The 26851-nt window shown below is 40.1% G+C and overlaps 1 pseudogene; it reads right to left on the bottom strand.

The window, feature by feature from the left end:
* Positions 1–26851, bottom strand: LOC101556416 (arylacetamide deacetylase-like 2; annotated as a pseudogene).

Raw genomic sequence — 26851 nt, 5'->3', positions numbered from 1 at the left:
TTACAAACTATCAGCCATTACAACCGACTGGATGATGACCATATATTGATAATATGTATTTATAAATTCTTGGCTATCTAGTCAACTAATATACAAGTCCCTTATCCTGAGCCTTAGATTTAGGAAGAATGGAGCTGCCATGACAGATAAAGTTCCATGGGACCCATCTTCAAGATGATCATTATTCACATGAACATCAACTTTCTGGAGTCTTGAGACATACATGAGTCCATCATCCCTGACGAGATCATATTGGCAGGTAAGGATGTAGGTGGCTGGCAAATTCTTCAATTGCGTATCGTTTGCCAAAAAAGGTGATGCTCTAATGTCTGTAAGTGCCGGCAGTGAGACCCTCGATTTCCCCAGAAGTGGTTTAATTTTCCCAGAAACAAAGCCCTTTCGATACTTCTCAGGCAGGAAAGTACTCCAGCTTGCAAACTGGAACAGATGTCTGGATTCCAGAGGCATATGCTGGTTCTTTTTATCACCTCAAAAAGTGCTTCATCTTTGCTTAACTATAAACTAACAAATTTTAGGACTAGTCCTTTTGGCAAAAAAATACCATGCTCATTTTCTTGATGAGACAGCAATAAAAAATCTATTATCTGTAAATTAAGGTAAAGTAAAGCCTGTGCCTTGATTTTATGTTTTATTTGGAGATCATCTGGCCCTGAAAGAAAAAAGAAAAAAACAGACTATTTCCTATGAGCTATGAGGCAGTGATCCTCAGAAAACTAGAGAAAAATTGATTTTCATGTAAAAGCAGTCTTGAGATAAATCTATGTTAATACACATGAACTGGCACCATTATTACAAATTTACAACATCAACACCTCATTTCAGAAGTAATGTTCTAACAGTTTTGATTGTGTGTGAGAAACAATAAGGGTATGACCAATGTGAATTGATAATAAGCTCTGAACACAGAGTGCAGAACTGAGAATGTCAGTTTGGTGACCTCGGGTGAGGAGTGAGTGCGAGGCAATGAGGTGGATGGGTAGTAGTAACACCAGGGAGTTGGCAGAGGGCCTTGGGAATTTTGGTGATGGCGAGGTAGATAACTATAAATAAATATCAACACTTAAAAACATATAACCTGAGCTATAATAATTTTTGTTTGCTTTTTGGGTCACACCCGGAATTGCACAGGGGTTATTCCTGGCTTTGCACTCAGGAATTATTCCTGGCAGTGCTCGGGGGACCATATGGGATTCTGGAAATCGAACCCAGGTCAGTCGCGTGCAAGGCAAACGCCCTACCCACTGTGCTATTGCTCCAGCCCCAGGCCCTATAATAATGAACTTTAAGAAAAGACAGAGGAAGAATGTCATTGGCACTTTGATGATAACACAATAAGTGTGAACAACAGAACTAAAATATTAATACTATAGTGACCATGTTACTAAATTATAAATTTACAAGTATGATCACAGACAAACATAAGATAGGTTAAAGTAACTTACCTCTTTCACTTCTATAAATGTGCTGAACTCTCATCTATATAACTTCTGAACACAGGTCAAAAAGTTAACTAGATATTATGTTATTCTTTTATAATCAAGTAATTTGAGGGTTAGACTGATATGTAATTTTAATTCAGTCCAATAGAACAATAGTTACTTCGCCAATGTTACTGAAAATTCCATCAGCTTGGATTTGTGATATTCCATTTGTTGTTGTTTTGTTGGAAAGCTATACAAGCAGGCACTGTGGGTGTGACTTGCTTGTCACACCCTTTCAAAACCAAGTTTAGATAAGTCTCTAGACAATGTTGTTGTAAGACTCAGCATAGCAGTTGGCATAGTATTTTCCAATGCGTGGGGGTTCTCCTATTGTCATTTCCTTTCACAGTTCCCACTCAGTCCCATCCAGACCATCTGAAGAAGTGACACCTCTCAGAGATTTGGTCTGGGTTGGAAGAAACCTCAGAGATCAACAACTTGAACAACTTACAAACTTCATTCTGGCAATAAAATTTCATTTTTACTATAGGAATATAAGCATAGAACTCAAAACTTGAAAGTAATAAGTAAAATGACCTGGACTATAGAGGCCCAAGCTGTGGAGTCAAAGGGCAAATCTTGTTCTCTTTTCTGTTCTGGCTGCACAATAGGGCTCTGTGTGTTTGTGTTTGTGTGCGTTAGAGATTTCTATAAACTCACACACATATGTGTTTTTCTATGTTTATATATACACTCATATACAATATAAGTAAATAGACAAGCTACATGTATGTATAGATATAATTATATAGTATTTACGTATTACATGTGTATTTGTATAATATTTCTCTAGGTATTCCAGTTCTGAATATTTTTTATATACTTAAGAGGAAGTACATTTTTTTATGGATGCACTTATGTATTTATTTAAACGTTTTTAATTAAGACATCAGGATTCTGAATGAATGCTTCTGTGTCCTGGGGTTAGGTACCAAGAAGTCCAATTGCTGCTGGTCTTATGGCAGCTCTGTTCCTGCATTTCTGAGAAATTTTCATACTGTTTTCCACAAAGACTTGGTCAGACACCATTCCCACCAGGGGAGGAAGAGATTTTCTTTACATTATTCCTACCAACACAGATTCTTCCCAGTGAGTACCATTCTCACTGATGTGAGATATCTCATTATCATCTTACTTGGATTTTTCTGGGGATGAGTGATGATGATGACCTTTTAATCCTTTTTGTCTTTTAGAGGTTCACTTTGTAGCTTCATCCATCATGGTGAAATTGAAAAAGCAGGAAGAAAAGAAAGTGGTCCTTACTCTCTGCTCAGGGATCACTCCTGGTAGGCTCAGGGAACCGTATTGAGTGCCAGGGATTGAACCAAGGTTGGCCACTGTATACTATTTCTCCAGCTTTAGATGATGCCTACTTTTTTTTTTAAATTTTTTATTGAGTCACCATGTGGAAAGTTACAAAGTTTTCAGGTTTAAATCTCAGTTATACAATGCTCAAATACCCATCCCTTCACCAGTGCTCATATTCCACCACCAAGAATCCCAGTATAGCTCCACCCCACCCCCCACACCCCTAACCCCCCCACGCCCCTAGCCCCCCTACCCTTAGCGCCCCCCCGCCTGTGTAACTAATAAATTTCACTTTACTTTCACTTTGATTGCATACAATATTTCAACAAAACTCACTATTATTGTTTGGAGAGTCTCTCCCCTAAAGTCAGACCTGCTGAAAAGGAAGCATTAGATAATTTGTTTTCCATTGCTGAGGATGAAGAGGTATGAGGTCGAGTGACCACACTTAGCGGCCTCTCAGTTTTGGGTTTCTGTATTTTAGTATTTTAGTAACTAAGTCCAGAGAGATATCTGCCAGAAGTTGCATCGTTGCCAACTTGTACTTCTCAGTTACATTATATTCCACAGATGAGTGCAATCTTTCTATGTCTGTCTCTTTCTTTCTGACTCATTTCACTCAACATGATACTTTCCATGTTGATCCATTTATATGAAAATTTCATGACTTCATGTTTTCTGACAGCTACATAGTATTCCATTGTGTAGATGTACCAGAGTTTCTTTAACCAGTCATCTGTTTTGGGGCACTCTGGTTTTTTCCAGATTCTGGCTATTGTAAACAGTGCTGCAATGAACATAGAAATACATATGCCATCTCTACTATGCCGTTTTGCCTCTCTGGGATATATTCCCAGGAGTGGTATTTCTGGGTCAAATGGAAGCTCAATTTCTAATTTTTTGAGAATCGTCCATATTGTTTTCCAAAAGGACTGAACCAGTCGGCATTCCCACCAGCAGTGAAGAAGAGTCCCTTTCTCCCCGCATCCACGCCAACAGCGGTTGCTTTTGTTTTTTGGGATGTGGGCCAGTCTCTGTGGTGTGAGATGATATCTCATTGTTGTTTTGATCTGCATTTCCCTGATGATTAGTGATGTGGAACATTTTCTTATGTGCCTCTGAGCCATTCGGATTTCTTCTTTAGGAAAGCTTCTGTTCATTTCATCACCCCATTTTCTGATAGGGTTGGCAGTTTTCTTCTTGTGGAGTTCAACCAGTGCATTGTATATTCTTGTTATCAACCCTTTATCGTATGGGTACTGCATAAATATCCTTTCCCATTCTGTAGATTGTCTTTGTACTTTGGTCACTGTTTCTCTTGAGGTGCAGAAGCTTCTTAGTTTGAGATAGTCCCATTTATTTATCTCTGTTTTCACTTGCTTGGCCAGTGGCGTGTCAGCTTTGAAGATACCTTTGGCTTCAATGTTGTGGAGGGTTTTGCCAACCTTGTCTTCAATGTACCTTAGGGATTCTGGTCTGATGTAGAGGTCCTTAATCCATTTTGATCTGACTTTTGTACATGGTGATAGGTGGAGGTCTAAGCCCATTTTTTTGCATGTAGCTGTCCAGTTTTGCCAGCACAATTTGTGAAACATGCTTTCCTTGCTCCACTTCGCCTTTTTTGCTCCCTTATCAAAGATTAGATGGTCATATATTTGGGGGGATCTGTCAGAGTATTCAACCCTGTTCCATTGGTCTGCCGCTCTGCCTTTGTTCCAGTACCAAGCTGTTTTAATGACTACCGCTTTGTAGTAGAGTTGGAAGTTGGGGAGGTTGATTCCTCCCATTTTCTTTTTCCCAAGAATTGCTTTAGCTATTCGTGGGGGCTTATTGTTCCATATGAATTTCAGGAGTGCTTGCTCCATTTTTTGAAGAATGACAAGGGTATCCCTATAGGGATCGCATTGAATTTGTACAATGCTTTGGGGAGAATTGCCATTTTGACAATATTAATTCTTCCAATCCATGAGCAGGGGATATTTTTCCATTTCCTCATGTCTTCTTTTATTTCCTGAAGTAGTGTTTTGTAGTTTTTATTATACAAGTCCTTTACCTCCTTAGTTAAGCTGATTCCGAGGTATTTGATTTTCTGAGGCACAATTGTGGATGATGACTACTTTTTTAAAATGGCCAATTTATCTCCTTCAGAAAAGTGCCTACTTATTTAAATCCTATTTTTGAATAGAGTTTTGGATATTTTGTATGATTTTTGTTATTACTGTTGATGATCTTTGTGAGCTGTTTATATATCTTGACTATTAAAACTATGTTGAGAACAAATATTTTCTTCTATTCAATTGAGTGAGTTTTATTGTTGTTTTTTTGTACCAGTCTTATTTTGCAGTCAAAAACTCTTTCATTTGATGTAGTCCCACTTGTTTATTTTTTTTATTTTTTTAAATAATTTATTTATTTTTAATTAGAGAATCACCGTGAGGGTACAGTTACAGATTTATACACTTTTGTGCTTATACTTCCCTCATACAAAGTTCGGGAACCCATTCCTTCACCAGTGCCCATTCTCCACCACCCGTAAACCCAGCGTCCCTCCCACCCTCCCCGATCCCATCTCCCCCCCAACCCACCCTGCCACTGTGGCAGGGCATTCCCTTCTGTTCTCTCTCTCTAATTACCTGTTGTGGTTTGCAATAAAGGTGTTGAGTGGCCGCTGTGCTCAGTCTCTAGCCCTCATTCAGCCCGCAACTCCCTTCCCCCACATGGCCTTCGACTACAATGTAGTTGGTGATCGAATCTCTGAGTTGCCCTTTCCCCGGAACGTGAGGCCAGCCTCGAAGCCATGGGGTCAACCTCCTGGTACTTATTTCTACAGTTCTTGGGTATTAGTCTCCCACTCTGATATTCTATATACCATAGATGAGTGCAGACTTTCTATGTCTGTCTCTCTCTTTCTGACTCATTTCACTCAGCATGAAACTTTTCATGCCCATCCACTTAACTACAAAATTCTTGACTACTTTTTTCTAACAGCTGCATAGTATTCCATTGTATAGATGTACCAAAGTTTCCTCAACCAGTCATCCTTTTTGGGGCATTCGGGTTTTTTCCAGATTCTGGCTATTGTAAACAGTGCTGCGATGAACATACATGTGCAGATGTTGTTTCGATTGTACTTTTTTGCCTCTCTGGGATATATTTCCAGCAGTGGTATTGCTGGGTCAAATGGGAATTCAATATCTAATTTTTTGAGAATCGTCCAAATTGTTTTCCAGAAGGGCTGAACCAGTCGGCATTCCCACCAGCAGTGAAGAAGGGTCCTTTTCTCCCCACATCCTCTCCAACAGCGGTTGCTTTTGTTCTTTTGGATGTGTGCTAGTCTCTGTGGTGTGAGGTGGTATCTAAAAGTTGTTTTGATCTGCATCTCTCTGATGATTAGTGATGCAGAGCACTTTTTCATGTGCCTTTTGGCCATTCGTATCTCTTCCTTGGTAAAGTTTCTGTTCATTTCTTCGCCCTATTTTTTGATGGGGTTGGATGTTTTCTTCTTGTAGAGTTCAACCAGTGCTTTATATACCATTGATATCAACCCCTTATCTGATGGGTATTGTGTAAATATCCTTTCCCATTCTGTGGATAGTCTTTGTATTCTCGTCACTGTATCTCTTGCGGTGCAGAAGCTTTTTAGTTTAATGTAGTCCCATTTGTTGATCTCTGTTTTTACTAGATTGCTTAGTTTCGTGTCACCTTTGAAGATACGTTTATCTTCAATATCGTGGAGGGTTTTGCCGACCTTGTCTTCAATCTACCTTATGGTTTGTGGTCTAATGTTGAGGTCTTTAATCCATTTTGATCTGACTTTTGTGCATGGTGTCAGGTCAAGGTCTAAACCCATTTTTTTGCATGTGGTTGTCCAGTTGTGCCAGCACCATTTGTTAAAGAGGCTTTCTTTGCTCCACTTCACATCTCTTGCTCCCTTATCAAAGATTAGATGATCATACATTTGGGGTTGTGTGTAGGGATATTCCACCCTGTTCCATTGGTCTACGGCTCTGCCTTTGTTCCAGTACCATGCTGTTTTAATTGTTACTGCTTTGTAGTAAAGATTGAGGTTGGGGAGGGTGATGCCTCCCATCATCTTTTTCCCAAGAATTGTTTTAGCTATCCTTGGACGTTTGTTATTCAATATGAAATTTAGGATTGCTTGATCCATTTCTTTGAAGAATGTCATGGGTATACTTATAGGGATCGCATTGAATCTGTATAATGCTTTAGGGAGTATTGCCATTTTGACAACATTGATTCTCCCTATCCAGGAGCAGGGTATATGTTTCCATTTCCTCATGTCCTCTTTGATTTCATGGAGTAGCGTTTTGTAGTTTTCTTTGTAAAGGTCTTTTACTTCCTTGGTTAAGCTGATTCCGAGGTACTTGATTTTCTGGGGCACGATTGTGAATGGGATTGCTTTTTTCATGTCCGTTTCCTCTGCCTCATTGTTTGCATATATGAAGGCCATGGATTTTTGGGTATTGATTTTGTAGCCTGCAGCTTTACTGTATAAGTCTATTGTTTCTAAGAGTTTCTTAGTAGAGGTTTTAGGCTTCTCTAGATATAGTATCATGCCGTCTGCAAATAGTGAGAGTTTGATTTCTTCCTTTCCTATCTGGATGCCCTTAATCTCTTTTTCTTGTCTAATAGCTATCGCAAGTACTTCCAGTACTATATTGAAGAGGAGTGGTGAGAGTGGGCATCCTTGTCTTGTGCCCGATCTCAGAGGAAAGGCCCTTAGTTTTTCCCCGTTGAGGATAATGCTTGCCGTTGGCTTGTGATAGATGGCTTCGACTATCTTAAGGAAAGTTCCTCCAAACCCCATTTTGGCGAGGGTTTTCATCATGAAAGGATGTTGGATCTTGTCAAATGCTTTCTCTGCATCTATTGATATGATCATATGGTTTTTGTCTTTACTTTTGTTGATATGCTGGATTATGTTGATTGATTTCCGAATGTTAAACCATCCTTGCATCCCTGGGATGAATCCCACTTGGTCGTGATGTATGATCTTTTTGATGAGTTGTTGGATCCTATTTGCTAGTATTTTGTTGAGGATCTTCGCATCGGTGTTCATCAGGGAAATTGGTCTGTAATTTTCTTTCTTAGTGGTGTCTTTGCTTTTGGTATTAGGGAGATATGTGCTTCATAGAAACTGTTTGGGAGAGTTCCTGTTTTTTCAATTTCCTGGAAAAGTTTGAGGAAAACAGGCAATAGGTCTTCTTTAAATGTTTGGAACAATTCGCCAGTGAAATCATCTGGGCCTGGGCTTTTGTTTTGGGGGAGGTTTTTGATTACCGTTTCAATTTCCTTAACATTGATGGGTCTATTCAGGTATTCCAGGTCTTCTTTCTTCAGTGTTGGGAGATTGTAGGAATCAAGGAATCCATCCATTTCTTTTAGGTTCTCCTTTTTTGTGGCGTAAAGACCTTCAAAGTAGTCTCTAATGATCTTTTGAATCTCACTGGTTTCTGTTATGATGTCCCCCTTTTCATTTCTGATTCGATTTATTAGAGTTTTCTCTCTTTCTTTCTTTGTGAGTCTTGCTAGAGGTTTATCAATCTTATTTATTTTCTCAAAGAACCAACTCTTTGTTTCATTGATCTTTTGGATTGTTTTTTTGGTTTCGATGTCATTAATTTCTGCTCTAATTTTTATTATTTCTTTCCTTCGGTCTGGTTTGGGGTCCTTTTTCTGGTCCTTTTCTAAGGTCTTGAGTCGTGAAGTCAAGCTATCTATGTGGGTCCTTTCTTCCTTCCTGAGGAATGCTTGGAGAGCTATAAATTTTCCCCTTAACACGGCTTTAGCTGCGTCCCATAGGTGTTGGTAGCTCGTGTCTTCATTCTCATTTGTTTCTAAGTATCTTTTGATTTCTTCCTTGATTTCCTTCCTGACCCACTCATTGTTCAACATTGAATTGTTTAATTTCCAGGTGTTTGATTTGATTTTCCGTGTTTGTGAGTGGTTAGCTTCTATCTTCAGCGCATCGTGGTCTGAAAAGATGGTTGATACAATTTCTATTTTTCTGATTCTATTGAGGTATGTTCTGGGGCCCAGTACATGGTCTATTTTAGAAAATGTTCCATGTGCACTGGAAAAGAATGTGTATTCTTTCTTTTTGGGGTGTAAGGCCCTGTATAGGTCTATTAGGCCTCTCTCTTCAATTTCTTCTTTCAGAATCAGTGTTTCCTTGTTGAGTTTTGTTCTTGTGGATCTATCTAGAGGCGATAAGGCCGTATTGAAGTCTCCGACTACAATTGTGCTGTTAGTGATGTCCTCTTTGAAGTCTGTTAGGAGTTGTTTTAAATATTTAGCCGGTCGTTCGTTAGGAGCATATACGTTTAAGAGTGTGATTTCTTCCTGTTGTACATATCCCTTGATAAACAGAAAATGACCTTCGCTGTCCCTTTTGATCTTTTTCATCCTGAAATCTATGTTGTCGGATACCAGGATGGCCACTCCAGCTTTTTTAAGGGGGTTGTTTGCTTGGAGGATTGTTTTCCATCCTTTGACTTTGAGTCTATGTTTACTCTGTTTGTTCAGGTGTGTTTCTTGCAGGCAACAGAATGTTGGGTTTAATTTCCGGATCCATTTAGCCACTCTGTGTCTCTTGATAGGTGCATTTAGGCCATTGACATTGAGAGAGATTATTGTGATGTGGTTTTGTGTCATCTTTCTGTGGGATTTGTTGTTCTTATGGGGCTCCTCCTTGTCTTACAGTAGCCCCTTTAGACCTTCTTTCAAGATTGGTTTTGAGTCTATGAAGGACCTGAGCTGTTGTTTATCCGAGAAGTAGTGTATGGTTCCTTCGAGTTTGAGTGAGAGTTTAGCCGGATAAAGTATTCTTGGTGAGGCATTCATTTCGTTGAGTTTTTTCACTATGTCCCACCATTGTCTTCGGGCTCGCAGGGTTTCTTCTGACAGATCGGCCGTAAATCTGAGGGGTGCTCCTTTGTATGTGATTTCCTTCTGCTTGCAGAATTGTGTCTCTATCCATGGTATCCGTCATTGTGACTGTGATATGCCTTGGGGTCTTTTTATTCGGGTCTCTTTTTGCTGGTACTCTTCGGACTCCTTGTATCTGGATGCCTGCCTTGTCCAGCTCTGGGAATTTCTTAGCAATGATATCTTTGACTGTGTTTTTTTCATTGGGGTTGCTTCCCTGCGGTTCTGGTACTCCAATGATTCTTATGTTGTTCCTCTTGAAGTCATCTCCCAGGGCTCTGATTCGCTCTATAGCCATTTTGAGGTCTTTGGCCATGATTTGTTGTTGTCTATAAGCTTTCTGCAGCTCATCTTCCAGATCACTGATTCTGTCTTCTGCTGTAGTCATTCTACTGTTGAGGGCATCTAGTGAGATTTTTATTTCATCTACCGATTGCTTTATTTGTGAGACTTCCGTTCGAAGGTTTGAAATTTCTGCTCTCATTTCTTCCTGTATTTTCTTGGTAGACCGTTCCAGCGCTTCATTCATCTCCTCCCTTAATTTATTGGATGTCTGTTCCATATTTGCTTGGAGTAGGTCGAGTCTCCTCCAGATTTCCTCTCTGAATTGTTTATCTGAGAGGTCGTAGATGTGAGAAGCCCCTGTTGAGGTTTCTGGTATCTTTTCTTCCCCCTCTCTTCTCGGAGGGGATTTTCGCTGCTTCTTCATATTGTTACGGAAGTATAGAGTTGGAGCTTTGTAGTTATTTATTCCTTTTTCTTCTTGTGGAAAGAAGGTTTTCTGATCGTGCTAAACTTCCCTTATTAACTGACAGCTTTTATAGTGTCAGACTAAGCTAATGGCTATTTTGCGTGTTTGAGATTGCAAAAGTGAATTTTCAAAAAAATACAAGTACTGATTGAGCTGAGGTAACAAAGAACAACTTGGCCACGTTAGCGGCCGCCGCTCTGAAAGGAGGCCACGCCCACTTATAGACCACGCCCACTAACATACGGGACACGCCCCCAGTGTCTTCCTGCGAGGGCGGGCCGCAGTTAGGGGGCCCGGGGAGGAGCCGGGGCTCAGAGGACACATGGGCTGGGGTGGCTGGAAGGTCTCGGGGAGTCCAGGCGGCGGGAAGCGGGGCGCGGGAGGGCGTGGCCGAGGGTCTGGGACGGTACCTGCGAGGGCGGGCCGCAGTTAGGGGGCCCGGGGAGGAGCCGGGGCACAGAGGACACGGGCTGGGGCGGCTGGAAGGTCTCGGGGAGTCCAGGCAGCCGGAAGCGGGGCGCGGGAGGGCTTGGCCGAGGGTCTGGGACGGTACCTGCGAGGGCGGGCCGCAGTTAGGCGGCCCGGGGAGGAGCCGGGGCGCAGAGGACACGGGCTGGGGCGGCTGGAAGGTCTCGGGGAGTCCAGGCGGCCGAGGAAATACATTTTTTAATACAAGTATTGGCAGGATTATCAAATAATTTAATGATATTAATGATATAAGTATTACCTATATCAAAACCTGACAAAGGGAAACAAAGAAGAAATAAATTTCCCAAAACTTTAATTTGGCAAATGAAAATCTGAAATATATATAAAATATATATATATATATATTGTCCTCTTGAGAAAATTGAAGATCAATGGGAAGACAAGTGATACAAATGGTACAATGTTTTTTGGAGGTACTTGGGGTACCATATCCTATGCTTGGGATCAAAACTACATTGCCTGTGCACAGATAATGCCTTAGCTGCTATGCTATTGCTCAAATCCTAAAACTACAGTCTAGCCATAAAAAGTAAAATTATTGAGCCTACAAAAATTTTCACAAATTTTTTGAAATTTGTGAAAAATCTTTGTGCAAAATTTGTTGAATCCTGCAAAGAAAATATATTTACTCAGCATGAGTCAGATAAAGCAAACTGCTAATGGTGTTCTAAAGTGTAAACTATGTTAGGGCTTACAGTCAAAACATTGGCTATAGTTCCAGAAAAGGGAAGATTAGGACATGGGTTTCAGTGTTAGCGTCTTTGCTTCAAATCACAATTCTGCTTTGCCTTGGAAAATGTTCTTATTTTAGTTTTCTTAAGATAATTTTATAATGTTATAATATTTTTATGTTTATTAATACATTTATAAGAAGTAAGTTTATAAATTTAAAATATTATAGCAGATAGGACACTTTCCTTTCATGTGACAATCTGGGTTTATCTTCAGCATCCCATATGGTACCCCGAGCCTGACCAGGAGTGACCCCCTAGATGCAGAGGCAAGAGTAAGAAGTCCTGAACACTGTTTGGGGTAGACCCCACCCTCCACCATCAAGAAAAAGATGCCTTCCAGCTTCAATGTCACGCAAATTCTGCCTGTGTTTTTCTCCATATGCCTACAACTTAGGTCTAATATCAAGGTCTTTAATTTATTTTGATTTGACTTTTGTGCATAGCTTTAGAAAGATGTCTGAGTTCTTTATTTTTCACATGTAACTGAAGAGTTGTGATAGCACCATTATTTTAAGAGGCTTCCCTTGCTCCACTTTAATACATTTTGCTCCCTTATCAAAGATTTACTGACCATATTCATGTGGGTCTGTCTCTGAATTTTCAGTTCTATTCCATTGATCTCAGAGTCTGTCTTTATTTCTGTAACACTGTTTAATTACAGTGGCTTTGTAGTACAGTTTGAAGTTGGGAAAGTGATGCTGCCCATCTTCTTTTCCTCAAGGATTGCTTTGGCTATTCAGAGGCGTTTATTGCTCCATATGAATTTCAGGAATGTTTGATCTGTGTTTTTGAGAAATCTCATAAGTATCTATGAGAGCTGGATCTTGTCAACGTTTTCTCTGCATCTATTGATATTATCACATGACTTTAATTTTTTTCTTGTATTGATATGATACTGGGCCTTCTCCACCCCGACCCCTTATTTCCAGTAGCTTAGCAGCCACACCCACAAACTGCCCCTGGCACCATGTAATCTCACCAACAACAAACATGCAGAGACTATAAGACCAAGCTCCTGGAAGCGCACAGCCACGGTATTCTTCCTATTGGAGAACCTGACAAGCTACCAAGAGTCTATTGCGTACTTGGGAGAGCCTTGCAAGTTCTCCACTGCGTATTCATATCCCAAATACAGTTAAAGATATAAACATACCTCTCAGAGAGCCAGGCAATCTACCGAGAGTATCCCACCCACAGGGCAGAGCCTGGCAAGCTACCCATGGCATATTAGATATGCCAAAAACAGTAACGATAGGTCTCATTCCCCTAACACTGAAATAGCCTCCAATCATGGGAAAGATGAGTAAGGAGAGGCTGCTAAAATCTCAAGGCTGAGTGTAATAGAGACATTACCGGTGCCCGCTCAAATAAATCGACAAACAACGGAATGACAATGATGATGACAGTGATGATAAAAAGTTAAAATTTATCATGAGCAAGTGAGAGCCATGCCAGAAACACAATCATAATTTATCATCAGAAAGCCTATTAACATGAGTTACCACATTGCAGATTATTTAAGAGAAAAAAACACGTGGCTATATCATTAAATGCATTAAAAATATTTGGCAAATTCGATCGCTGGTCCTTTCAACGGGTCTGTGAATTGCGGTGCACTCCCTTTTAGCTCAGCCCTGTGCTCCCCAATACCTATTGCCAGGACCACCCTGGCAGCAGGCATCTGTGTCTGTGGGCCAGACATTGACAATGAGACTGGTTGGGAGTGTGGCCTCCACCGAAGGGGGCTTGGCCTCATCAAAAGTGGGCGTGGCCTTCTGTGGGGCCGGAGGCCGCTCACGTAGCCGCAGTTATATTTTCCACTAGCAACACTCTCGACTCCCATCCCAACCTTTATAATCTAATTCTGTGGATAGCGTCCTGGGTACCTCAAACACAATATGACAATAATCTTCTGGCCTACTCCAATTCCACCAAAAAGCAAGTGTATACAAGAGTTGCATAAAGCCCAATAGGAAACAATATCTCCAATGTTGCACTAGATGCCTATCATATGGCAGAGAATAATGTGCAAGAGGAAAGACGTTCTCTAGACAAGGAGAAGGCTGGCCACTGTCTATCGAGCTTATTCAGAACTCTTTCCGGCATTAAGAGGGAACAGTGCCAGATAACTTAAAGGATTTACCTCTATAGATCCACAACAACATGAAGAAACAACGCAAATCTCCACTGTGAGTAGAGGAGGAAGAAAAGAATTCTGAATCCTCAACAGGGGGTACTTACAAATATGATCTCTCCAACAAAGAATTTTGAGATGAAATGCTAAGGATGTTTAAGGAACTCAAAGAACCAATGGAACAGTCATACAAAAAATTAAAGGAAGAAGTGAAAGAAATGGGTGGATTGCTGAGAAAATGCAGGAAGAAATGAGAGCAGAAAAAAGAAAACTACAAAAAGAAATGTCACAAATGAAGGATTCGGTAGGTGAACTTAAAAACTCAGTAGGGGCCCTCAACAGTAGAATGTCTATGGCTGAAGACAGAATCAGTGAACTTGAGGATGAGCAACGAAATCGTACAGGCAACAACAAACAATGGGGAAAGACCTCAAAATAGCTCTAAGGCGAGTCAGGGACCTAGGAGATGATTCCAAGAGGAACAACATTAGAATTATCGGAGTAGAAGGACAGGGAACCAACCCCAATGTAAAAACCACAGTTAAAGAAGTCATTGCTGAAAAGTTCCCAGAGTTAGAGAATGCAAGCATCCAGATCCAAGAAGCCAGAAAGGTGCCAGCTAAAAGAAATCCTAAAAAAAACCACTCCAAGGCATATCATAGTCAGAATGATGGATGCCGCAGATAACGAAGCAATACTGCAAGCAGCAAGGTCTAAGAAAGAAATCACATGCAAACGAGTACCCCTTATTGTTGGTATACAACATCCCATAATCTCAGGCCAAGCTAGGCCTGGATGTAAAGGACGGTTTCTGTTATTGTTACTGTTACTTTAAATGACTGTTACTGTTCCGTTGATTAATTTGCATATTCAGCCTATGTAGCTGAATATCATTGGCTTGTACATTAACCTACTAAATAAAAGGAGGTTGAACAGGCTGCTCTCTGGCAGGCTATAATAAAAACCTCCGGAGGCAGTCATGTGATCCTCCCCCAAAAAGTATATTTCTTCTGCCAGTGAAATGCCTCGGACTGTCAAGTAAAACTGCAACATTGTTGCAACATCTTATATTTACAGCAGACCTATCAGAGGAAACCCTCCAGGCCCGAAAACAGTGGTGGGATATAGTGAAAAAACTCAATGAAATGAACATCTAACTGAGAATACTTTATCCAGCCAAACTCTCACTCAAACTCGATGGAACGATACACCATTTTATAGATAAACAACAGATAAGGAACTGCATAGACTCAAAACCAAACTTGAAAGAAGGACTAAAAGTGCTCCTGTAAGACAAGAAAGAAAACACCCATAAGCGCAACAAACCCTTATAGAAAGATGGCACAAAACCCCGTGACAATAATCTCTCTCAATGTCAATGGTCTAAGTGCACCTATCAAGAGACACAGAATGGCAAAATGAACCCAGAAACTAAAACTAACATTCTGCTGCCTACAAGAAACACATCTGAGCAATCAGAACAAACACAGACTCAAAGTTAAAAGATGGAAAACATTCTTGCAAGCAAACAACTGCCTCGGAAAAGCTAGGGTGGCCATATTAGTATCCGACAACATAGATTTCAGGTTGAAAAAGATCAGAAAGGACAGAGAAGGGCATTTTATATTTATCAAGGGTTATGTACAATAGGAAGAAATCACACTCTTAAATGTATATGCACCTAATGAGAGACCATCTAAATACTTAAAAATCTGCTAACAGATTTTAAGAAGGACATTGCCAGCAATATAATAGTAGTCGGAGACTTCAACACTGCCTTGTCACCTCTGGATAGATCAACAAGAACAAAACTCAGCAAGGAAACACTGCCTCTGAAGGAAGAAATAGAAGAGAGAGTGCTAACAGGCCTATAAGGGTCTTATACCCCCAAAAGAAAGAATACACATCCTTTTCCAGTGCACACGGAACATTTTCTAAAATAGACCGTGTGCTGGGTCACAAAACATACCTAAATAAGATCAAGAAGATAGAAATTGTATCAACTATTTTTTCAGACCAATGCACTGAAGGTAGAAGCTAATCACATACAGATGCGGAAAACCAAATCGAACAACTGGAATATAACAACTCAATGTTGAACAATGAGTGGGTCAGGAAGGAACTCAAGGAAGAAATTAAAAGATACTTGGAAACAAATTAGAATGAAGACACAAACTACCAAAACCTATTGGATTCAACTAAAACTATGTTAAGAGGAAAATGTAACTTTGCAAGCATTCTTCAGGAAGGAAGGGACTACATAGATAACTTGACTTCACAGCTCAAGACTTTAGAAAAATATCAACAAAGGGAACCCCAACCCGGCCGAAGGAAAGAAATAATAAAACTTAGAGCAGAAATTAACAACATGGAAACCTAAAAAACAATCCAAGAGGTCAATGGAACCAAGAGCTGGTTCTTTGAGAAAATAAACAAGATTGAATAACCACCAGCAAGACTCACAAAGAAAGAGAGAGAGAGAGAGAGAGAGAGAGAGAGAGAGAGAGAACCCTAATAAGCTTAATCAGAAATGAAAAGGAGGACATCACAACAGAAAGTACTGAAATTACAAAGATCATCAGAGACTACTTTGAGGGTCTATATGCCACAAAACAAGAGAACCTAGAAGAAATGTATAAATTCCAGGATTCCTATCACCTCCCAAGACTGAATCAAGAAAACCTGGAATACCCAAATAGACCCATTAATATGAAGGAAATTAAACTGTAACCAAAAGTCCACTCCATACTTTCTAAGAACTTCATCTTGAAGGAAAAACTTGACGGCGGCAGTCTTCAAACTGAGCAGGAAACAGGTGTTGAGGAGCTAGTCTGTAACTTAAATAAAAATAAAAGTGAAAAGGAGTTGGAGCAATAGCTCAATAGGCCAGAGCACACATCTGCATTTAGGAAACCAAAAATAACTCTTTATTTAAATAATTTGTAAAGAACCACCTGTGGCCTTTCTATCATGTAGATTTAAGTTTTCAAATAGATGTAATTGGACAGCTTCATTTTTGGGCTATAGGAACCAACCTGAGTTTTCTAATGTCCTATAAAAACAAGAAGTTAAAGTTTGTACCAACTTTGTATAAAGACTGTGTAGTACTGGCAGGAGATGCCACAGGTAAAGAGCAAGACAAAGAGCTGAGGACACTTGAGATGGAAAGTTCCAGTTTAATTTGCTTATGCTTTGGGTTGGAGATGCCCCAGCTGTTTCATATTCTCAGATGACCGGCAATCCAATCATTTCTTTTAAATTATTATCTTTTAAAAATTTCTTCTGGGGGCTGGAGTGATAGCACAGTGGGTAGGGCGTTTGCCTTGCACGTGGCCCACCCGGGTTCAATTCCCAGCATCCCATATGGTCCCCCGAGCACCACCAGGTGTAATTCCTGAGTGCAAAGCCAGGAGCAACCCCTGAGCATCGCTATGTGTGACCCAAAAAGCAAATGAAAAAGAAATTTCCTCTGGTTTGTAGCCACAAGCAACTGTGCTCAGGGCTTACACCTCACTGTCTCAGGGAACACTCCTGAGAGAGCACAGGGGGCCATGTATGGTCCCAAGGATTGAACCTAAGTTGGCTGCCTGCATGAGAACACCTGCCCACTGTCCTATCTCTCCAGAACCATCCAGTCATTTCTATAGAGCATTTGTAAAAAGCAGAATAAATATTTGAAGCCAACAAATCTGGTAATATAATTAAACAAATGTCCTTATAGGCAGGGAATGCACATTCACTCATGGCTCAGCATAGACTAAGTGCAAAAGTTTATATTATGTAAAAGTTTGAAAATAAATAACATTTATACATGCTGGGAACTCACTTATTTCTGTTCAATTTTATTTGTAAGATAAGCTACCACAGAATTCTTTTAATAAAAACAATACATATTGGTCTCCCTTATATAAGTATCAATAAAAATAGGAGATATCTCCACTAATCTGCTCTTAGAAACAAACTTTTCTTTACTTAGATACTGAATTGTATGGTATGTGTACTTCACATTAAATAATAAGATGGTCTTTATGATTTTGTCACAAGTTGTACTTAGAAATCCTAAAGTAGAGCTTAAGTAACAAAGGTGTTATTATTTTAAATGTAGCAGATGTAGACAGTTTTGAGCAAATATCAATGATAATAAGGATGTGACGGTATTTACAAGAGCGACAAACATGTCACTATGTGGGATTGGAAGGTAGCTCAATGGTTAGGACATGTGCCAGACCTAGGATCCATCCCCCCAAAACCACATTCTCTCCTGAGAATAAATAATGTACCACAATTCAAATGTAATAAATCATGGATAACTTTGTAAAAAATAAATAATATAACAATTCAAACATATTTTCAGTGATAAGTTTTAGATTAATTAATTCCAGAACTTTGGAATTTAGAAGGGAGAATACCATAAAATTACAAACTCAAATTTCATAAAGTAGGATTTATTGGTGGTACTATAAATATCCATAACTTGATATTCGATTTGCTCGAGCGGGTACCAGTAACGTCTCCATTTGTCCCTGTCACGTGCTAGTGCAGCCCAATGATATCTGCTTGCTCCAGGAACAGGAAGAGCCTCAAATCATTCATTCAGGGATTTGACGAAGAAATCTGACCATCTAGTTGTTGGCCGTCATGAGGTCTTCTGATGTCCCGTGGAATCCAGTTGGTAACAGCTCTAGTCCAGAGGTCATCTCTGAATCGCATTACATGACCAGCGACCCATCTGATTTTTGATGCCTTAGCAAACGAGAAAGCATCCCTGATTTTTGACCGTCAATGGAGGTCAAAATTCCAGATTCCTTCTCTCACTTGAGTGCGACATGATATTCCCAACATAGCTCTTTCGATTCCTCTTTGGGATACCCTAATAGCATTCTCATCCTGTTTGCGTAGGGCCCAGGTCTCTGAGGTATATGTTAGTGCAGGAAGAACGGTGGAATCGAAACGATGTGCCTGGAGTTGGAGGTTCTTTGTTCTCTTAACCACCTCTTTGACACTCTTGAATGCATTTCACACTGCTCTCTTCCTCCTGTGCAGTTCTGGCACCAAGTCATTCCTCATAGTGACTCAGGTACACATAGCTTCTGCATTCGGAAATGTTCGTTCCATTGAGAGCAAATGGAGCTTCAGACCAGTTCGTTTTTCATGAGCATCGTCTTGTTGAGATTCAGCTGCAATCCAACCTTTCCACACTCGTGGTCAAAGTTGGTCAGCATTTGTGCTGCTTGGCTAATGTTTGGTGTTATGAGAATGATGTCATTTTGGGACAACAGCGACATCGGTCAGGCATATCCTTCGATTGAATATGATGTGGTCAATTTCATTGTGGAACTGTCCATCGGCAGACTCCTATGTCCAGCGTTTAGATTCAGCCTTCTGGAACTGTGAGTTACCATGGATGGTCTTGGTCGACATAATGAATTCAGACAGTCTCTCACCCTGATCATTCCATTCTAGGCCATGTGTCCCAATGTGGAGTTCTTCGGGGAACCTTCTCGGACCTATCTTGGCATTAAAATCATCAGCAATGATCTTGTAGAAGGTGTGGTCTTCTCTATAGAGCTTCTCCAGTTCCATGTAGAACCTCTCAATTTCTTCTTCATCGTAGTTAAAAATTGGTGTGTAGACGATGAAGATAGAAACTGCAGGCAGTGAGCCACATCTATTCAAGCATAATCATCCAATTTGGGTTGTTAGGCATTCGAATAAATCAATGCTCATGGCCAAGTTTGTGTTGACAAGGACACCAACGCCACCAATACCTCTGTTGTCCCATGTTCTGAGGAACAATTCTCCAGTGTTGAAAATGGCATGATGTGATTGATATCTCCTCATTTCGGTCAGACCAATGATGTCGTACTTGATCTTCTGCGCTTGCACCATCAGGTCCTCAGTGGATGCTTCTGATGCCAGTGTCCGTGCCTTGAAAGTACAGACAATCATTTTAGTCTTTCTTTGTTTTGGCAGTCTAGTTCATTCCTGAGATATTTTCAGCCTCTCTTTGCTCATCTTTCTTAACGCTGCCATATTGGGGGCTCTTTCGGTGACAGGTGAATGAGGCCTACCCAAGATAAATACCTCACTGGCCGACCCCCACTACATCCACTACCCAGACACCGCCACGCTACAAGTTGTTCTCCGGACACTTTGGCTGAACCTCACGCACGAGTGAAGCCCCACAAAGCCAGATAAGCAGAACTTTGCGACCTTGAGCTCTAGGTTCAACGAGGCCTGGAAATAAGATCCTCTCTCTGCCTCCTATACCTGTTGTACTATCTTTACAGTCCCATTTTATTTTAGTTTTAAATATACTATAAGTATCTCTTAGAATTATCACTAGAGATATGTAGGAGATGAATGAACTAATCAAGACTTATTCTATTGTTCTATTTTGTGTTTCCCTCAAAAATCAAGGTTTGGGACGATTTCAGGCTCTAGGTCTCTCATCATTATTGTCTCCAGTGTCTGAAAATCTGTTCTTAGAGCATCTGCATGTGCTTCTGAGTTACATCTGAAACAGCTCCACCAGTTCAATGTTTCATTTCTGCTCCTGAACATGTGCTTATGATAAATAAAGTTCTTTATATATATTTTTTAATTTTATTGAATCACTGTGAGATAGTTACATGCTTTCATGTTTGGGTTACAATCACACAATGATCAAACACCCATCCCTCCACCAGTGCACATTTCCCACCACTAATACCCCCTGTATACCCCCCTTTCCCACCCTCCCCCTGCCTCCATGGCAGACAATATTCCCCATACTCCCTCTCTACTTTTGGGCATATGGCTTGCAACACAGACATTGAGAGGTCATCATGTTTGGCCCATTACACACTTTCGGCATGTATCTCCCATCCTAACTGGCTCCTCCAGCCATCATTTTCTTAGTGAAGCCATCATTTTCTTAGTGATCCCTTCTCTACGCCAACTGCCTTTTCCCTTCTGCTCATGCAGCAGACTTCCAGCTATGGGTCTGGAAGTCTTAGCCCTTGTATCTACAGTCCTTGGGGCTATGGGGCTGGAAGTCTTAGGCCTTGTATCTACAGTCCTTGGGTGTCAGCCTCATGTGATGTTATTCTATGCTCCACAAATGAGTGCAGTCCTTCTATGTCTGTCGCTCTATTTCTGACTCATTTCACTTAGCATTATACTCTCCATGTTTATCCAGTTATAAGCAAATTTCATGACTTCATCTCTCCTAACAGCTGCATAGTATTCCATTGTGTAGATGTACCAAAGTTTCTTTAACCAGTCATCTGTTTTAGGGCACTCGGGTTGTTTCCATATTTTGGCTATTGTGAACAGTTCTGCAATGAATATATAGGTACAGATGTCATTTCCACTGTGCTTTTTTGTATCGTGGGGATATATTCCCAGAAGCGGTATTGCCGGGTCATATGAAAGCTCAATTTCTAGTTTTTGAAGGAATTATTTTGTCCTCAATTATCCTGCATTTACATGACACAGGCTCATTTAACATAAAAGCTGAGAAGAAAACACCAAAACAAAACTGAAGGACATAGTCCATATGTGAGAAGTACTTGCATGTCTATTAATTTATAGTTGGATATTAACCAAAAGTGTTTCAGGCTTCATCAGTGAGTTGACTCTTTTCCTCCTTGCAGAGAAGCTTAAGTGTTCTTAGGAGCACTGCTAATTTCCCAAGTTTATCTTTAACCTTTCCTTTGTGCTTTACCTCTTCTGTTAGCTACTAAATCCCTCTTTATCAGGCTTGATTACTGAGAAAGTCAAATCTTCTGGTGACTTTGGACTTTGTATCTGCATTTGTATCTGCAGTGAATTGCTTGATTTCTCTTCCTCTATAACCTTTCATATTTTACTTTTGAGCAATGTTCTTTGCTTAAACACAGAAAGATCTTTAATGGTATGCTCCTAATATTTGGGAGTTAATTCATTCTGTAATATATTTACTCCTGGGCAATTGTCATAGTTACTCGACTCAGACTTCAGTCACTGTAGTTCCTAACACCCCAAAAAGCTGGGTCCCACCAAGAGACCTCTGGATGGATCCGGGGAAAGCAGAAAAGCTACCCCCGCATCAAAATGGGACAGTGAGGAAAGCATAAATCATATCTTGATACAAGCCATAATGACCTAATGACATGACCTCTTGGAGTAGGAAAAGCTAAACCATTGTCTGAGAACTGAGTCTGGGATTTATGGTAAAAGCTCAGTCAGCTCTTGCACCTGCCCCCCCCCCAGATCCCAGAGAATTAAGTCTCGGAATCTATATTTCTTACTTTTTTACCCAAATAATGGCAAATATTAATAAGAAGTAAGCTTAATTGTTTAATATATGCTAGCAGAAAGGGAAAAAGAGAAGCAGTATAGATGCTTGTTGCCTGGGACGAATTTCTCAGTATAAGCCCTGGGAGACAAAGTGTTTCCTTGAGTAATTAATTCCCCCAAGAGAATTGCCTCTGTTGAAATGCTTTACCACTGTAAATGGTCAATTACACCTGTGTGCTGTCCTATACCTCAATCCCCACCCCCATGCTCTATAAGTTTGCTATTCAGTTCTGAATTAAATGGGTCATTTTTGACCATCAATGGCCCCTCCCACCCCGTCTCTTTATTCCGAACCTGGAGAGGCTACACTTAGCCACCAAACCCATTGTACACCTGAATTCACAGTATATAATATCTATAACCTACCTCATGTGAGTATGTAAACCTACATGTAAATATATCTGTGCATATTCACATAAAATCATTCTTATATAAAAAAATGGCATTTTCCTTATGTGATAAACTTACTGAAACTTCCAAAACAATAAACACCACCATGAAAATAAATTACAGCCCTTCTTGGGATTTCTGATTTTCTCTTCGGCAAATACAGACGTACTGGAATGCCAATGAATATCAAATCAGGAACTGTGATGTTCTCATCTGAGAATGGGCTGAATACAGTCCAGCCTCACTAGCATGGAAAAAAAATCTTCAAATCTCATAATGCCAATATTTTCTAAGCACGTAGCCTGTAATGCAAAACAAAAACAATTTCATCTTTAAATATTCCAAATTCATATAAAGAAAATATCATAGATAGACACAATAAACAGAATGTTTGGGGCTGGAGCGATAGCACAGGGGGTAGGGCGTTTGCCTTGCACGCTGCCGACCCAGGTTCAATTCCCAGCATCCCATATGGTCCCCTGAGCACTGCCAGGAGTAATTCCTGAGTGCAGAGCCAGGAGTAACCCCTGTGCATCGCCAGGTGTGACCCAAAAAGCAAAAAAAAAAAAAAACCCCAAAACCAGAATGTTTGTAACAATTGTTTCCAAAAAACTCTGTATAGATCTTATTTCACAGAATCGTTGCCTTTGATGATCTCAGCTACTCTGTGCTTGAAATTAACAGTTATGCCATTCGAATGCTGCCATTAGCTGTCAGTTTTTTAAATGTCTATAATAATTAGACCTTAATTGTGAACTATTTTTTTTTTTTTTTTTTTTTTGCTTTTTGGGTCACACCCAGCGATGCTCAGGGGTTACTCCTGGCTTTGCACTCAGGAACTACTCCTGGCGGTGCTTGGGGGACCATATGGGATGCCGGGGATCGAACCCGGGTCGGCCGCGTGCAAGGCAAACGCCCTACCCGCTGTGCTATCGCTCCGGCCCCTTAATTGTGAACTATTATCTGAAAAATGCTCAGGTTCTTTTTATGAACCTTTTTTCCAAACCGTCATTTGGTTTGATGATACTCTTTAATTCCTTTCTTTTTAGTCATATTATCATATCTCTATCTTTATTACTTTTTATTAGGTTCAAATTCTGTCTTTTCAAAACGGCACTATTAGTAATTCAAACTTCCTTGTTTGCAACTCCAAGCATACTTGTGTCCTTCACTCGCCTCTACCCCATCACCAAAATGCCATTTTATGTCATACAAGAAAATTCTCTAATATTTCTGACCAGCTTGTCTAGAAGATGTCCAGAGACAGTTTATGCCAAAGCAAAGCCTCAAACATTACACTGCTGAAATTATGTTAAACAGTCTTGATCACTGCAATTAACACAAGCACATGAAGAGATTACCATGCGATAGACCACTTCTAACTTTCACACATTAATGATAAGGAAGTATTCAGAAACAAGTCTCATCCAATAAGTGCCAAAGTCAAATCTGTACCTACCTTTTTCTACACTACCTTCTTATATCATCACTGATGGACCTGAAGCTAATATCTCTCTTTACTTACTTTCTTATCCACAAAATTGAAAATAACGAAAATGCAGAGTGTACAGTGAGTAAGACACCTGCCTTCAGTGTGCTAGACCCAAATTTGATTGTAGCACCAAATATGGTTCCCTGAACACACAGGAGTGATCACTGAGCACAAAGCCTGAAGTGAGCCCTAACCACAGGTGTCCCTATATCAAAATAATAATAATAAAATCTCTCATTTTATTTCTTTTTGGGTTATACCCAGGGATGCTCAGGAGTTACTCCTGGCTCTGCAATCAGGAATTACTCCTGGCGATGCTTGGGGGACCATATGGGATGCTGGGAATTGAACTTGGGTCAGCCGCGTGCAAGGCAAACACCCTACCATCTGCGCTATTGCTCCAGCCCAATGGTTTGTTTTTAATTGAACTGAGGCTTTTAATACACAGAGAAAAGTGCCTGGAACCTGTAAGTAAACAATAAAATGAAAGTAATCAACAAAGTTATTGTTATTATTAGTTAAATATTCTTCAATAGTCAGAGTGCTTGAGTATATTCATGCCAATTGGATATCATCAAATGGAATATTCCTTAATGTTTCTGATAAATGGGTAAAGTAAGTTAATGTTTCTCTTGGTGAATTGGCTGTTAAAATTTTTATTTTTGACAAATTGCCTTGCTTCTTATTTATTACGTATTTTCTGTTGCCGAGAAGGGACTTATAATAGTTGGAAATGATCACTCTGAACAAGAACTGAGTGTGGAAAGTAGGTAAGGGATATACTATTATAAAGATAAGCTTTCATTATCTGTATTGAAAATCATAATGCCTAGTAAGGGCGTGGCAGAGATTGAGAGAGAGTGAGAGAGAAGAGAGGTGCCTGTCATGGAGGCAGGCTATCGGGGACCGAGGGGGAGGCAGAGGAGGTGGTGGGAGGGAAACGGGGGACACTGGTTCTGGGAAATGTAGACTGGTGAAGGGATGGGTGTTGGAACATTGTATGACTGACTCCCAATCATGAACTGCTTTATACTTCTCTGTCTCATGGTGATTCAATTAAAAAATAAAATAAATTAGACATATTTGAGAAAATAAAAGAAAAAGTGCACTCCAAACAATTACATAAAATATCATAAAATATTTTATCAACTACATAAAATACATGATTTCATAACGCTGGACAATGTTGAAGATAATTGTAACTGTGATAGTAAAAGTCAAATTTTAAAGTTGTATGTTCTGCTAGAGCCATTCTGATACCTTTTTTTGTTTGGATTTTGGGCCATTCCCAGCAGTGTTTAGAGAATACTTTGTGTGGGCTTGGAAGCTTATTTTGTTTTGATTTTTGATTATCGTCTCGATACCCATCACTCTGAGCTTTAAAATTGCATGAGTCCCAGATAAATCCGGAGCCGCTGAGCGCGAATCGGACCCTCTGCGCCTAAAGACTTTGAATTCAGAAGACTTCTTACAGCAATGCACTGGGACTGTGAGCTGGGCTATGTAATTTCTGGCAGAATTTTCCCTGGACTTTATACAGAAATCCACCGTGTCCACACGACTTAACATTTATAATTGTCAGCAATGTGAAACGGTTCCATTTGAACAGGTCTGACTTGGGGGGGGGAACTCCAAATAATAACAGTAAGTTTTTGTTGAAATATTGAAGGTTTTTAATGTAGCAGCCACCTCTGGACTGTGAACTAAGCAAAAGCCCCATGCTGGCCGACGCGGCGTGGCGTACACCATACTATGAGGCGCAGGAAGGGGGATGAGGAGGAAAAAGAAAAAAAAAAAGGAAAAGGAAAAAGGAAAAAAAAGAGAGAGAGAGAGAGTTATGTACTTGTAGCAGTGGGGCTACATATTTCTTCATTTCCAGCAATGAAAAACTAATTATCAAATGTAGTAGGTCTGTCTCTCTTGGTTGGAAACTCTAACAACTATAGTGAGTTTTGTGTTGAATTATGGAATGTAATCAAGGTAAAGAAAAAATGAAGTGAAATTCATTAGTTATACAGTAGGGGGTAGGGGGTGGGGGCGGGGGGTATACTGGGGTTTCTGGTGGTGGAATGTGGGCACTGGTGAAGGGATGGGTGTTTGAATATTGTATAACTGACATATAAACCTGAGAACTTTGTAACTTTCCACATGGTGATTTAATAAAAATTTAAAAAAAATAAAATAAAATTGCATGAGTCATCAAAGATACAAGAGCAGTTTCACTCTCTTGGCCGACACATTTCCTTGCACGTTGAGTCCTGGAGTCAGAATCCTGGCCAGCGAAGGCCTCTCACAGAGACACAGTCAGACCCCTCCAACAATACCAAACAAGAACAAGTCCCAGTAATGCATTTATCTATGTCAAAATCACAGAACTGCACTGTCCCTTAAGCTGTTATCAAATAATCCTTAGAACCTTTCTCCCCAACAGTGTAGTTTGTATTGCACACATCACAATATATGGAGACGTAACTTCTTGCCATCAAAAGTTATATTTCATTTTTTGCACAGATGCAACCAGTTCTTAATTTATCCTAATAAAAAAACCAAGCAATTATTTAAAAAGCGAGTTAGTAGAATGTTTAAATAGACTGATTTTCAGTGAAAAAATCTCTATATCCAGGAATAAAATGTTAATATTACCATAAATGTATACATTTTAATACTTGCATCCAAGGCCATTACTTTCCAGCTTTCTTCAATGTTGCTTGGTATGGGTGTTTAGAAATAATAGGTAAAGAGCACACAAAGCAATCCGAAACAGGAAGATTTAGATCCCAT

Source organism: Sorex araneus, chromosome 2 (genome assembly GCF_027595985.1).
Source record: "Sorex araneus isolate mSorAra2 chromosome 2, mSorAra2.pri, whole genome shotgun sequence".
Taxonomy (NCBI): Eukaryota; Metazoa; Chordata; class Mammalia; order Eulipotyphla; family Soricidae; genus Sorex; species Sorex araneus.
This window is presented reverse-complemented; position numbering and strand designations above follow the sequence as displayed.